Source organism: Tursiops truncatus, chromosome 17 (genome assembly GCF_011762595.2).
Source record: "Tursiops truncatus isolate mTurTru1 chromosome 17, mTurTru1.mat.Y, whole genome shotgun sequence".
NCBI classification, from domain to species: domain Eukaryota; kingdom Metazoa; phylum Chordata; class Mammalia; order Artiodactyla; family Delphinidae; genus Tursiops; species Tursiops truncatus.
The window spans coordinates 11,988,635-12,002,078 of record NC_047050.1 but is presented as its reverse complement, the minus strand read 5'-3'; the positions used below and the strand labels follow the sequence as shown (position 1 = coordinate 12,002,078).

The 13,444-nt window shown below is 44.7% G+C and overlaps 1 long non-coding RNA gene across 3 annotated transcripts in view; it reads left to right on the top strand.

The window, feature by feature from the left end:
- The window catches only part of LOC109548306 (uncharacterized), a 174,841-nt gene that overhangs the window by 15,224 nt on the left and 146,173 nt on the right, over positions 1–13,444 (top strand). The window lies entirely within an intron of this gene.

Genomic DNA, 13,444 nt, shown 5'->3' with positions numbered 1-13,444 from the left:
CCCTGTGCTTTACAGTAGGACCTTGTTGTTTATCCATTCTATATGTAATAGTTTGCGTCTGCTAATCCCAAATTCCCAATCCATTCCGTCCCCACTTTCTCTCCCCCTTGGCAACCACAAGTCTGTTCTCTATGTCTGCAGGTCTGTTTCTGTTTTGTAGATAAGTTCATTTGTGTCTTATTTTAGATTCCGCGTATAAGTGATATGGTATTTGTCTTTCTCTTTCTTACTTCACTTTATATGATAATCTCTACGTCCATCCATGCTGCTGCAAATTGCAATATTTCATTCTTTTTCATGACTGAGTAGTATTCCATTGTATTCCATCCACATCTTTATCCATTCATCTATCAGTGGACATTCAGGTTGTTTCCATGTCTTGGCTATTGTGAATAGTGCTGCTGTGAACACTGGGGTGCATGTATCTTTTTGAATTATAGTTTTGTCTGGATATATGCCCAGGAGTGGGATTGCTGGATCATATGGCAACTCTATTTTTAGTTTTTTGAGGAACCTGCATACTGTTTTCCATATGGCTGCACCAATTTATATTCCCACCAAGAATGTAAGAGGGTTTCTCCACACCCTCTCCAGCATTTGCTATTTGTAGAATTTTTAATGATGGCTGTTGTAACTGATGTGAGGTGATACCTCATTGTAGTTTTGATTTGCATTTCTCTAATAATTAGTGATGTTGAGCACCTTTTCATGTGTCTGTCGGCCAGATGGTGATGTAATACTAATAATGATAGTTGGCATTTATTAAATGCTTGCTAAGAGCCTGGAAGCCTGATATATAATATCATTTAATGTCTACAACCACTCAATGAGACTAGCTATTTTTGCCATTTTATAGGTGAGGAAACTGAGGCATAAAGAGATTGAATAATTTGCCCAAGATTAAAGTATGTAGTTCATGGCAGAATTAGAATTTAAACCGTAACTTGACTCCAAAGGCAATGTAATTAACCACTAAATTGTAGTCCGTTCTTTACCTCCAAAGCCATCCCCCCTACTTTGAACCAGGGAGAACCTGAGCCATACTCTCTTAGACTTGGATTTGGTGACCACTGATATTTCTGCTATAGACAAATCTGGGGCATTTACTCATTGGGTGGTTGTCAACATTACACCTGTGTCTCTGAGAATTGCACCCAGCCACAGAGGATGGCTCTGGGGAGCCATGTTTGTTCCACCTGAATTTGTCCCCTTGGCCACATTTGATTGAACCAGAGCGAACATATAGCCCAAACTGCTGCTTCCTGGAAACAAAATTTGGGCCTTGGCCTGAGGCCAGAGGGAAGGTACTGACTTTTAACATCTGAGGTGGCTTTCAAGGCCAGTGGGGGCAGAGTTAAGGGCAAGCCAGTGGACAGAAATGGAACTGTTGCTCTGGAAGGGGCCCGAGGCCCAGATGGAAACTCAGGGTAAAGAGTTTTAGCTGGGGGAGGGGAGCAGATCCTTTCACCCTGGCCTATACCAGGTGTGTCTGTGGTTCTGTTTGCACTCAGGTAAGGGCCAGTGGGAGGGGTGGGGGGTGAGGGGAGTGTTGGGAGAGCGAGGGGTGGGTGTGGAGAGATTGAAAAAGACAGAGGGGAGGGAGGGAGGGAGGGAGAATTGCCCAGGCTTGATAGTTTCCCATTTTCTGCCTTGTCTCTCTCAGGCCCCGTGGTCTTCCTGTCTCGTGGTCAATAAGATACCTCCATCTCCATCTGATAGATTTCCTTTGTGCTTAAGTTTAAGTAGGTTTTGGTCATTTTCAGCTAAGCAGAGTCGTGTCTAAAAGATATGTCTATAAGTTTTGTAACCTCCACAGTGATTACATTTTTAGATAATATAAAGTTTAGAGGAGTACCTAGTACAATAGAAAGTAAGATCCAAAATTATGTTGAAGACAGAAGTTATGTAACAGACTCTAGGTAATAAAAACTACAAGATGAAACTTAACAAAACTAAATGAAAACATCTCCCTTTACATTAAAAAAGTGAAGTACAGAATTGGGGTGACCTGGTTTAACAGCAATTTATTAAAAAGAAATCCTGGCTTTGGGTTAACACATGCTTAATAAGAGGCAATATTAAAGGGCAGAGGCTAAAAGATACAAATGTAGTTTCAAGGACCTGATACGAAATTGAAATTAAGAACCCTCTAGGGCACCCAGAATCCAGTCAGGATCACCTGGAATTAATCTCAAGGGGTCCATGCTGGATTAGGTTTTTTTCTAAGAAAGCCTAAACTTAATTAGAGTATATTGTACTATGTCTAATGAATAAGACTGAAACATGTAACTAAATGAGTTTATGTTAGGAAACACATCCAGAGATAAACAGTTCTTAAGAAATCATTTTTACCTGTTGGAAATATATTTTAAATAATAAAAATAATACCTGCTTATTACAACAAATTCAAAAATTGTAGATAGGTATACGGAAAAAGTGAAATCCACTTCCCCCATTCCAGCCTCACTTCCTAAAAGCAATCATTGTTTACAGATTGGTGGGTGTATTTGCAGACTTTTTTTCATGTATATATATGTATAATTAAAAAAAATAGAAATGGAACTCTACTACACGTACGCACGTACATGCACGCCCTCATTCATGTGGGGACATACATAGTTTCCATTCTTTAAATGTGCAGGAGACTACTACATTGTAAGAATTTATCCACTCCTTTCTTGATAGACCCAGAGCTTATTTCAAGTTTTTAAAATTAGAAACAGTGCTGCAAAGAGCATCCTTATATATGTATCTTTATATATGTCTTCTTCTAATATTTTTGTAGGTTACATTTCTAGTTGTGGGAGTATGGGTCACAGCTTATGCATATTTAAAAATTTGAGGGATTTTTTCAAAGTGCCTTCCAAAAATTCTCATCAGTTGACACTTTCACCAACAGGATATGAGAGACTTATTCCCTACACCCTTGGTGAAATTTGACATTATTAATTTTTTGCCAGAATGATCCTGTTTGGTTTCTGTATTCTGAGTCCAGAATATTGACTGCGATCGACAGTTAGGGTCCTCCTAGCTCAGGTACTTTACAATCCATGGAGGGGTGGGTGGCTGAGCCCTCATGCTGGAATACAAACTCTAAGTAGTAAGTATACACCACACCTCTGAGTACTGGTAGCCACCCCTGTCCAGGACCAGGCTAAGCCTCGGTTAACAGAGTCTTTCCTGCCCTAGGGGTCTTCTTCTCCCAGGTTAGGGGAATTCACTGCGGAGGGTTCTGCACTGTTAGTGTGTGGATGCCCACTTACTTCTGTTTTAAAATTTTGCTTCTACACTTACTCAGCAGCAGTCAGTCAACGTTAGTGGAAGACTTTCTTGCATGCTTGGCTACCTGCTTGGCTGGCTAACGGGAGAGGCTGAGTGGTGTTACCTCTGTGTTTCTCTCTCCAACCTGAGGGCTCTGGAGACCTACCCTGGCGGAGGTGCTAGAGGAAGCCCTCTCTGAAGACATTCCATTTAGGCCGGAGCCTAAGCACTGCTTCTGAGACTTTACTGTGATGGGTTTGCCAGGGGCTCTTGTTAAAATGCAGGCTCTGATTCCGCATACTGGGGGCGAGGCCTAAGAGACTGAGTTTCGAGGAGCTCCTGAGAGGCCCTCCGCGCTGGCTCCAAGGTGCACTTTGGGGTTCACGCATGGTGTTCATTTAAGGAGGGCAGATATCCTTGACCCGGATGCATTAGAATTTTGAGGAGCTCAGGTCCCCCACCAGACTACTTAAATATGATTCTCTAGGGCCCAGACATAGGTACTTATACATACCCCTGGTGATGATGATATGCAGCTGGGGTTTGGATGGAGCGACGTAGTTCTCAAGTTGTCCACAGACCGTAGCATCAGCATCACGCTTGTTAGACACGCAAATTCTCAGGCCCACCCTGCCTACTAAATCAGAAACGCTGGGGTACGGCCCAGCAATCTGTGTTTTACAAGCTCTTCCAGGGCTTCTGCTCTCGCTGAAGTCTAAGAACCTCTGATGAGCAGAAGAAAGAAGAGGGTTCTTGTCAGAGCCCTCCTCCAAGACTTGGATCCATGGTTCTTCATCCTGGTTGTTCTTAACCCAGACCTGCTAAGCAGCTTGATAAACATCCTCATTCCTGGGCCCCAGGCCCATTCTTTCTGATTCCAAAGATCCAGAATGGTGCCCAGGAGTATGTGGCTTTAAAATCACTTGAGGGATGCAGATTTAGTGGCTGAGCAGAGGTGGGGCGGACCTCCAACAGGAATGGTGGCCTCTGGCCTCCTGGCTGGCCCCATACAGCAGTCATTCACTCACTTCATGTTTACCACCCCATCATGAGCCAGACACCATGCAAGTGGCATCACTGTCGATCACCCGTTGTGTACCAGGCATTTTACACGTTAGCCTACTATACCCCTGGGAGGTGGGCCTACTATACCCCTGGGAGGTGGGCCTACTGCCATTTTACAGAAGAAAGCCCCTAACCCGGGTCAGTCATGGCTCTAAAACCTGGACTCCCCACCACCGCACCCAGCACCAATCTGCAGACTGGGGGGCACCAGGCTGTGGGCCTCTGAGAAACCTCTGTGTTTCATCTTCAGTGGCTTGTTTTGTGAAATTGGGGATACATTTGTAATTATAGCAGGTATAGCACATTCTCCTTTCAGTTCCTCAGAGAGAGAGAGAGGTGGTTTCGATTTCTAACTTATGCAAAGTGAGGCTCTTTGTGCGTGAAGAAGACTCTCCGTATCAGAGGGCGTGTGCTTTGGGGTGTAGGTGGTCAGATAAAATACAGGTTACCCTGTTAAGTTTTAATTTAAGAGAAATAACAAATAGTTTTTCTAGTATAAATATGTGCCAAACATTGCATGGGGCATACTTAAACTTATTTGTTTTTACTGAAATTAAAAATTTATTTGAATTACTGACATCCAGATCTAACTGTGTGTCCTGTACTTTTATTTGCTAAATCAGGCAAGCCTATTGGTGTGCTCCATCTCCTTGTGATGCTTCCATGTTAGAAGCTCGCATCTAGGGCTTGAGTTGGGGAAGAAGGCAAATTTCACCTGGTCTTCTTAGGTGAATAAGGTTCACCTAATTCCTGGTTCTGCAATAATCGAGATAATCAGATACAGGCTTGACCTAATAATATTTTAAAAATAGCACTTATGTGCCAAGCACTATGCTATGAGACCTTTGCTCACTATTTTATTTAATCCTCACAACCCTGTAAGTCGGCCCAGAACTAATATCCCCATTTTACGGATGAGAAAACTGAGGCTCAGAGATTGGTTGAAAAAACAGTTGATTGAGAAAACAGCTCAGAGATTGGTTGAAAGCAGAGTTTCTCAACATCTGGGGCCCGATAATTCCTTGTTGTGGGGACTGTCCTGTACATTATAGGATGTTTAGTGGTCTCCCTGGCCTTTAGAGATTAGCTGCTGGTAGCATTCCATCAGTCATAACCAAACTTGTCTCCAGACATAACCAGGTGTCACCTGAGGTACAAATTTGCCCCTGGTTGAGAACCACTGATGTAAGGTTTTGTAACTGTTAGATGCTGAGTCAGGATCAGAGACAAGCAGACTGCCCCAAAGCGTGTGCTTTTAGACACTGCAATGGTTTTATCCAGGGAAAAGTTCAGGAAGGAAGAGGAATCTATCATATCACATTTATTTGGAAGAAAATCATTTGAAAATGACAGAACTTTTTTTTAAAATATTTATTTATTTGGCTGTGTTGGGTCTTAGTTGCAGCATGCAGGATCTTTTGAAGCAGCATGCGGGATCTTTTGCAGCGGCATGCGGGATCTTTCGGTGCTTTGCACGGGCTCTTCATTGTGGCGTGCAGGGTTCTCTCTAGGTGTGGTGCGCAGGCTCCAGGGCACGCGTGGGCTCAGTAGTTGCAGCACACGGGCTTAGTTGCCCTGTGGCATGTGGGATCTTAGTTCCTTGACCAGGGATCGAACCCGTGTCATCTGCATTGGAAGGCGGATTCTTAACCACTGGATCACCAGAGAAGTCCCGAAAATGACAGAACTTTTGCTTGACCTATTATTGCAGCTTGATTTCCTCTGTTTGGCAGCTAGGTAGTGGTGACAGTGGTGATGGTAGCAGAGCATTGTGAATGTGCTAAATGCCACTGGAATGTACACTTTAAAATGGTTAATTTTATGTAATGTGAATTTTACCTCAATTTTAAAAAAAGCAAAAACAAAAGGAAACCCTGTATCCGTTAAGTCATCACTCCCCATTCTCCCTTCAGACTCTAGCAACCACTAATCTGCATTCTGTCTCTACGGATTTACCTATTCTGGTTTTTTCATATAAATGGAATCATACAATATATGACCTTTTGTGTCTGGCTTCTTTTGTTTAGCATACTCTTTTTGAAGTTCATCCATGTTTCATTCATTCATTTTTTTTCAACAGATATTTATTGAACAATTACTATGCGTCAAGCACTGGGGATGATTAAGTGTAAATTCATGGAGCTTATCTCCTATTGAGGGAGACAGATGATAATCAGATGCTATAGTCTGACTGTTTCTGCCTCGCCAAAATGCATATGTAGAAATCTTAATACCCAGTATGATGGTATGAGGAGGTGGGGCCTTTGGGAGGTTCTTAGGTCATGAGGGTGGAGCTCCCATGAGTGGGATTAGTGCCTTTGTAAAAGAGACTCCAGAGAGCTCCTTAGCCCCTTCCACCAGCGAGGACACAGCAAGAAGGCACCAGCTATGAAGCAGGAAGAGGGCTTTCACCAGAACATGGCTATGCTGGGGCCTTGATCTTGGCCTTCCCAGTCTCCAGAACTGTAAGAAATAAATTTCTATTGTTTATAAGGTACCCAGTTTGTGGTATATAGCAACCTGAATGGACTAAGACACCATGATGAATAAGTAAAATATACAATGTATTAAACAGTGATAGGGTAAAAAAGGAGAAAAAAATATAGTAAGGAAGAAAGATAGGAAGGATTGAGGTAGAGATTTAAAATTTTAAATGAGGTGGCCAGAGAAGACCTCATCAGAAAGGTGATGTTGAGCAAAGCCCGAGGGACGTGAGGAAGTTAGGCTACAAGTAACTGGGGGAAGAACGTCTCAGGCAAGGGAACAGCAAGTGCAAATACCCTGAGGCAGGAGTCTGCTTGTTTGCAGAATATTCTAGAGTCACTGGAATAGAGTGAACAAGGGGAGGATAGTAGGAGATAAGGTCCAAGAGGTAGCAGGAGGCTCCTTCATGAAGAGCCTTATAGTAGGTACCATATAATTGATGATCCAAACTAGGCTAATTTTTTTTTTTTTTTTTTTGGTGGTATGTGGGCCTCTCACTGTTGTGGCCTCTCCCGTTCCAGAGCACAGGCTCCGGACGCGCAGGCTTAGCGGCCATGGCTCACAGGCCCAGCCGCTCCGCGGCATGTGGGATCTTCCCAGACCAGGGCACGAACCTGTGTCCCCTGCATCGGCAGGCGGACTCCCAACCACTGCGCCACCAGGGAAGCTCCAGACTAGGCTAATTTTGAAAGTGAAAGCAATTGCTATTAAAATTATGCTGGGACATTAGGTATAAACTGAGATTGTCCTAGCCACGCTGGGTCATAGCAAGGAGCAAGGATTTAGCCTTTACTCTGAGTGGGATGGGAAGTCACCGGTGGGCTTTGAGCAGAGCTGCTCCATAACCTGACTTGAGAGCTTCATTCTGTTGAGAGGTGCTGAAGGGTGGCAAGGGCAGGAGCAGGAGAGGAGTTGGGAGGTCACTGCAGTACCACAGGTGAGAGATGATGGGGGCTTGGACCAGGGCAGTGGTGGAAGGGGCGGTGAGAGTTGATGGGGGCTTGGACCAGGACGGTGGTGGAAGGGGAGGCCAGTGTTGATGGGGGCTTGGACCAGGGCGGTGGTGGGAGGGGTGGTGAGAACTGGTCAAATTCTGGATATAATTTAAGGTAAAACCAGTAGGATTTCTGACCAGTAGGCTGTGGGTACGAGAGAAAGAGAGGAGTTAATAATGGCACCAGGGGAAGAGTGAAAGAGGAAGAGATTTGGGGGGTGAGGAGCTCCCATTGCAGGTCAAGTTCCCAGGAAGCCGACTCAGCTGAGATGTGTGTGCAGGAAGTTTGCTGGCCGGTGGTCGCAGGATCAGCCCCTGGGGTGGAAGTGAAGGAAGTGAGATGGAGCAGAGGGAGTTGCTGAGCTGCTTTGTGGTCCCAACAAGGGACTCAGCCAGCCGCAGGAAGGAGCCTCCAGAGTTATCCGAACTGGGGCAAGGTGGTTGGGCAGGCCTCCTAAGTGGCCTCCTACTCGACTAACACTGGACGGAGGCCGCCTTGGGAAGGGGTGTGATCTCGGGTGAGGCAGCCCTCCCCGGTGGAGGGCAGGCTCTGGGGGGGCCTCAGCTGTGAGCTGTCAGTCACCAGCACTCGGAAGGGGAGAGGAGTGTCTTGGTCCTGGAGAATCAGGGTGGCGACTCTGGCATTCGCTGTGGATCGGAAGCTAAGTTTTGGCCCTGTGAAGTTTGATATTCAAGGGGAGACGTTAACTGACTCTTGTCCCTTTTCTGCTGACACCAGGGGCCTGTACATTTTCTCAGTTCCTTCAAGGTGCCTCTCACCCATACTGTTCCCCAGCTCACGCTGAGCCACTACAGCAGCACCGTCCCATAGAAATAAAATGCAGCCACATATCTAATTAAAAATGTTGTAGTAGTCATACTTAAAAAGTTCAGAGAAATAAGGGAAATTACCTTTAATAATATATTTTATTTACCTAATAGATCTAAAATATATTCTAATCATATTGACTTTTTAAAATGCTAAGTGTTCCAAATCTCTGTGTATTTTAGTTATATTACAGCACATTTCAATTTGGACTAGTCACATTTCAAAGACTCTGTAGCCATGGTTCTAGAGGTTCTCCACCAGCCAAATCCCGCTACTGACTCTTGGCCTCTGCCCTTGACATGCTCAGTTTCAGCATCACTTCTACTGGAAGATTCCCAAGGCAGGTCAGGGGTCTGAACTCCACTGCAGCACTGTACTGAGTAGTGGTTGCTTGTTAATTGGTCTGCCTGCCCCCAGAAGGCCACGTGCCCTGTTCAATATGGTAACCCCAGTGCCCAGCGTAGTACTGGGCACAGAGTAGGTATTCAGTGATTATATCTTGCTTGAGTAAGTTAGAGCAATGTTCTATTTGCATAGGATTTAGAGGTGGGGAGGCTGATAGGTATGTGCATTTTTCTCTTTCTCCCCTTCCGGCCTTCCAACAATTTCAGGATTAATGGGGACACACCTAGAGCTTCCTCTGGGGAATCCAGCTGAATTTAAGGTAGTGTGCCCGGGGTGGGATTAAGAGGGACTTGCTTAGCAGAAATGAACTGAATGGGTCCTTTGCACAAGGCGCCGTCACTTGCCTTTGGTTGTTTCCCTTCCCATTGTTCTTTCCTTTTCTATTTCTTTGACAAAAAATTGCCGCCGAATTAAAGCACCTAAGACTGAACATCCGTGGAAAGAGGCCTCCAAACGCAGAAGTGATGGGGACAGTAGGTAACTCGCAGCAGAGGAAAATGAAAAGAGAGAGGGAGCGGTGGGGGGACTGCTAAGGCTTCCCGAGCACCGTGGGCTCCCGGCCTTAGCGCTTGGGCTGTGGGAGGCGTGGCTTCCTTAAAAACCACGGCAGGTGCTGCGCCATCTTCTCCCTCCGAGGTGTGTGGCTTTCCTGCTTGGTGGCCATGGCCGATCTGCCTTGTGAAATGCTCCAGCTACTGTGTGAGCACAATTCTTTTCTTTCTCTTTAAGAAAAGAAGAATTAGGCAAACATGCTTATGCTAAACAATGGAAGCTTCCATTTTCCAGTTATCTTCCAGTATTTCTTTTAACTTTAACTTCTGATAATTTAACATTTAACATTATGAATAATTGTAAACAAACATAAAAGTAAAGAATATAGTATAATGAACCCCCGGGTTCCCATCACTCAGCTTTACCAGTGATCAGCTCATGGCCAATCTTTTTGCACCTATACATCTTCCCACTCCCCCAACCAATGGGTTGTATCTTGAAACCCATTCCAAGTATTATATATTTCATTCACAAATATTTGAATGTGCATCTGAAAGTTTTTTCTTTTTCTTTGACTTAGGAAAATGATTTCTGGCTTCCCTTGTTACCTCTGGTCTCTCGGTGAGATCAGAATCGCAAATCAGGTCTTTAGGCTCAACGTTACGGTAAATTCTTGGGTATTTCAACGGCTGGCGAGTTAATGACAAGAGCAACCAGAGATGCTGTTAGCTCTTGATTTATGAAGCCACAGGTTCAGCCTGTGTGACGGATGCCATTAAAATCAGGCGTGGCGGCTTGCTCTGCCCAGCCCTCTCCAGGCCTGAACGCCCTCAACAGATGGGGAATTTCATGGCCACAAATGGAATTGTTTATCCTCTCATTGTTCCTGTGTCAGCAAACTAAATCCATTACCCACCAATAAAAAGATCAGCCGGCTGCCAGTTCAGCCGTGGAAGGAGCTGAAGCTATGTTGAGGAGATTTAGAGCGGATAAATTAGTAATAAGCCGTATAAAAATTAAGACCCAAGAGAAGAGTTTGAGTCTCTCATTCTAAAGCTGAGGTTTTAAGGGATTTGAAAGGGAAGGCCTAGTAACTCAATCTTTTCTTCAACAGAAAATATACTCCAGAGACACCTGATTATAAATATTGCATAGCTTTTATTGTGTGTTGATGGCTTTATTACTTCATTAAAAAAAATCAAAAGCACTCAGATTGGGCTTTGAAGAAGAAAGCAGTGTCAGATTCATAATGCAAAAGCTGCTAAGATGTCAATGGTGTTACTACCGGTAGGAAGATTTTCTTTTGTATGGCTAAATAACTGTCTGTTCTTTATAAAGTTGTTCCTTATTGGCTCAGCTGGGGGGTTCTCTCCATTGATCTGTAAGAGGAGGCTCCTAAGTTCTGTGGACCCCCCAAGCTGCCCTCCCAACATTCTCAGTGCACCAGGACTTTAAAAAGTGGGCCCTAGAACACTTTTTGCTTTTTGTCAGGTTTTTTTATATCAGGATATATTGGGCAAAAGATGTTAGTTCCAGCACTCACTGGTTATTGCAGAGGATCTGGGGCTCACAGGCTTTGTATTAATTCACTTGAAAAGTTGGAGGCAGATCAGGATTGACATATATACACTACCATGTGTAAAATAGATAGCTAGTGGGAAGCTGCTATAAAGCACGGGAAGCTCAGCTCGGTGCTCTGTGACGACCTAGATGGGGGTGGGTGGGAGGGAGGTCCAAGAAGGAGGGGAAATATATATACATAGAGATGATTCACTTCATTGTACAGCAGAAACTAACACAACGTTGTAAAGCAATTATGCTCCAATAAAAAAAAAGTAAAAAAAGAAAAGTAAAAAAAAAACAAGTTGGAGAATTTGGCTAATGAGAATTTTGTTCTCTCCTTTCCATTCTGTTGTGCAAATACTTACTGGAAACTTACTGCTGTACATGCACACTATTCTGCTAGGCAGTAAGCCTCTAGAGATAATTAAGACATAATTTTATCCTCTGTTACCAGATTAGAGGGGAAGATGGACAAGAAAATAAATGTGCACAGAGTAAGACGTTTTTGCAGCATAGTACAGGCATGCAGAGGATGTTATGGGAGTTCAGAGGAGACCTCAGAGGAGGGTTCTTTGACTCCCCCAGGGAGAAGGGTGTGACCACAGTGAAGGATCCATGGGGAGACAGGAGCGTGGGCGGGGAGGCAGCGGCAAGATCATGACAGTCCTGCCTGTCTGCTGCAGGGTGTGTGCCTCCTCGTAAAGGCCACGGGAAGCCACTGAAAGACTTTAAGGGAAAGCCATTGGCTTTCAGACAATCTGTGTTTTATCAAAACCATCCTGAGGGCAGGATGGAGAATGGATTTCAGGGGGTTAAGAAGTGGAGGCTGGGAAACCATTAAAAGGCGACTAGAGGGCATCCCAGGTGGCGCAGTGGTTGAGAATCTGCCTGCCAACGCAGGGGACATGGGTTCGAGCCCTGGTCCTGGAAGATCCCACATGCCACGGAGCAACTAAGCCCGTGCGCCACAACTACTGAGCCTGCGCTCTAGAGCCCGTGAGCCACAACTGCTGCAGCCCACGCCTAGATCCCGTGCTCCACAACAAGAGAAGCTACCGCAATGAGAAGCCCGCGCACTGCAACGAAGAGTAGCCCCCGCTCACCGCAACTAGAGAAAGCCCATGTGCAGAGCGACGACCCAACACAGCCAAAAATAAATATATTAACTAATTAATTAAAAAACAAAAAGGCGACTAGAGTGATCCAGGTGAGAGATGGTGGGCTTGAACGAGGTGTGTGTGTGTGTCTGTGTCTGCGTTTGGGGTGAAGAGGAAGATGTAATAACTCATAAGGTTGTTGAAATGTCAAAACTGTAAAATAAGTAAAGTGCTTAGAAGTTGTTACAGAATCGACACTCAATCAGTGTTAACTCGTGTTTCTCTTTTTCCTCTTTGGGAATGAATAATTCCCAGTGGTCATAGAATAGCACAGAGGAAAAACAGGAAGAGGAGTAAAAGGAGGGGGATAATTAGGGGATGGGAGGGGAGAAAGGACACAGTGGGGAGGGGAGAGCATCCTCCACAGTGTCTCCTCGAGTCTCTGCCCTGTAGGAAAGCTTACTTGCTGATGAGACTCTGAAGAAGGAGAGGTGAGCTTGGTGTTGGTGGTCTTGTGGGATGGTGGAGTTTTGGGAACACTGAGGTCAAAGTTACTTGGTAAGTAAAACCTGTCCTGGGCAGCAGTTGTGGCTTAACCTGGGTATTCCACAGAGCTGTGTGTGAAGGATTTGCTCTTCTTTCTGGATGACCAGATCCTGCTACTTTTTGGTTCTGATATTCCATGATGCTTCAGTCCCTTTCTTTATATTTGATAGTTTTCAGTGATTGTTACCCAGCACAATTATGCAAATTGACCAGGCTGGCTAGAGGCAGGTAGATATTTAGGTTTAAGGAATTCTTTCTACTTCTAGAAAGTATAAAGTACTAGAAAGAACTACCTTCTACATAAAATATGACCAACATTAGATCTGTCCAAGAAACCAGAATAATACCTCCCTCCCTCCCTCCCTCCCTCCCTCCCTCCCTTCTGCTTGGCCATTCACTCAACAAATATTATTGAGCTCCTCTAACATTGGAAAGATATCTCACTAACTGGGGCTATGGCTTCTTCAGGGCCCAAGCTGCAAATATGCTGATCTGTTTCCCCTTCTCAACTGTGAGCTCCTTCAGGCAAGGGACTGTCTCTCATCCAGCTTTGTATCCCTAAAACCTGGCACGGGAGTTGGCACTGGGTGGTTTTCAAGACCAAGATCTGTGTCTATGTCCAAATCACTTGCTGCTTCTTGCTAGTGGTGTGACCTTGTTCAATTATCCAACCTCTCTAAGGCTTTGTATTATCATCGGTAAAATGGG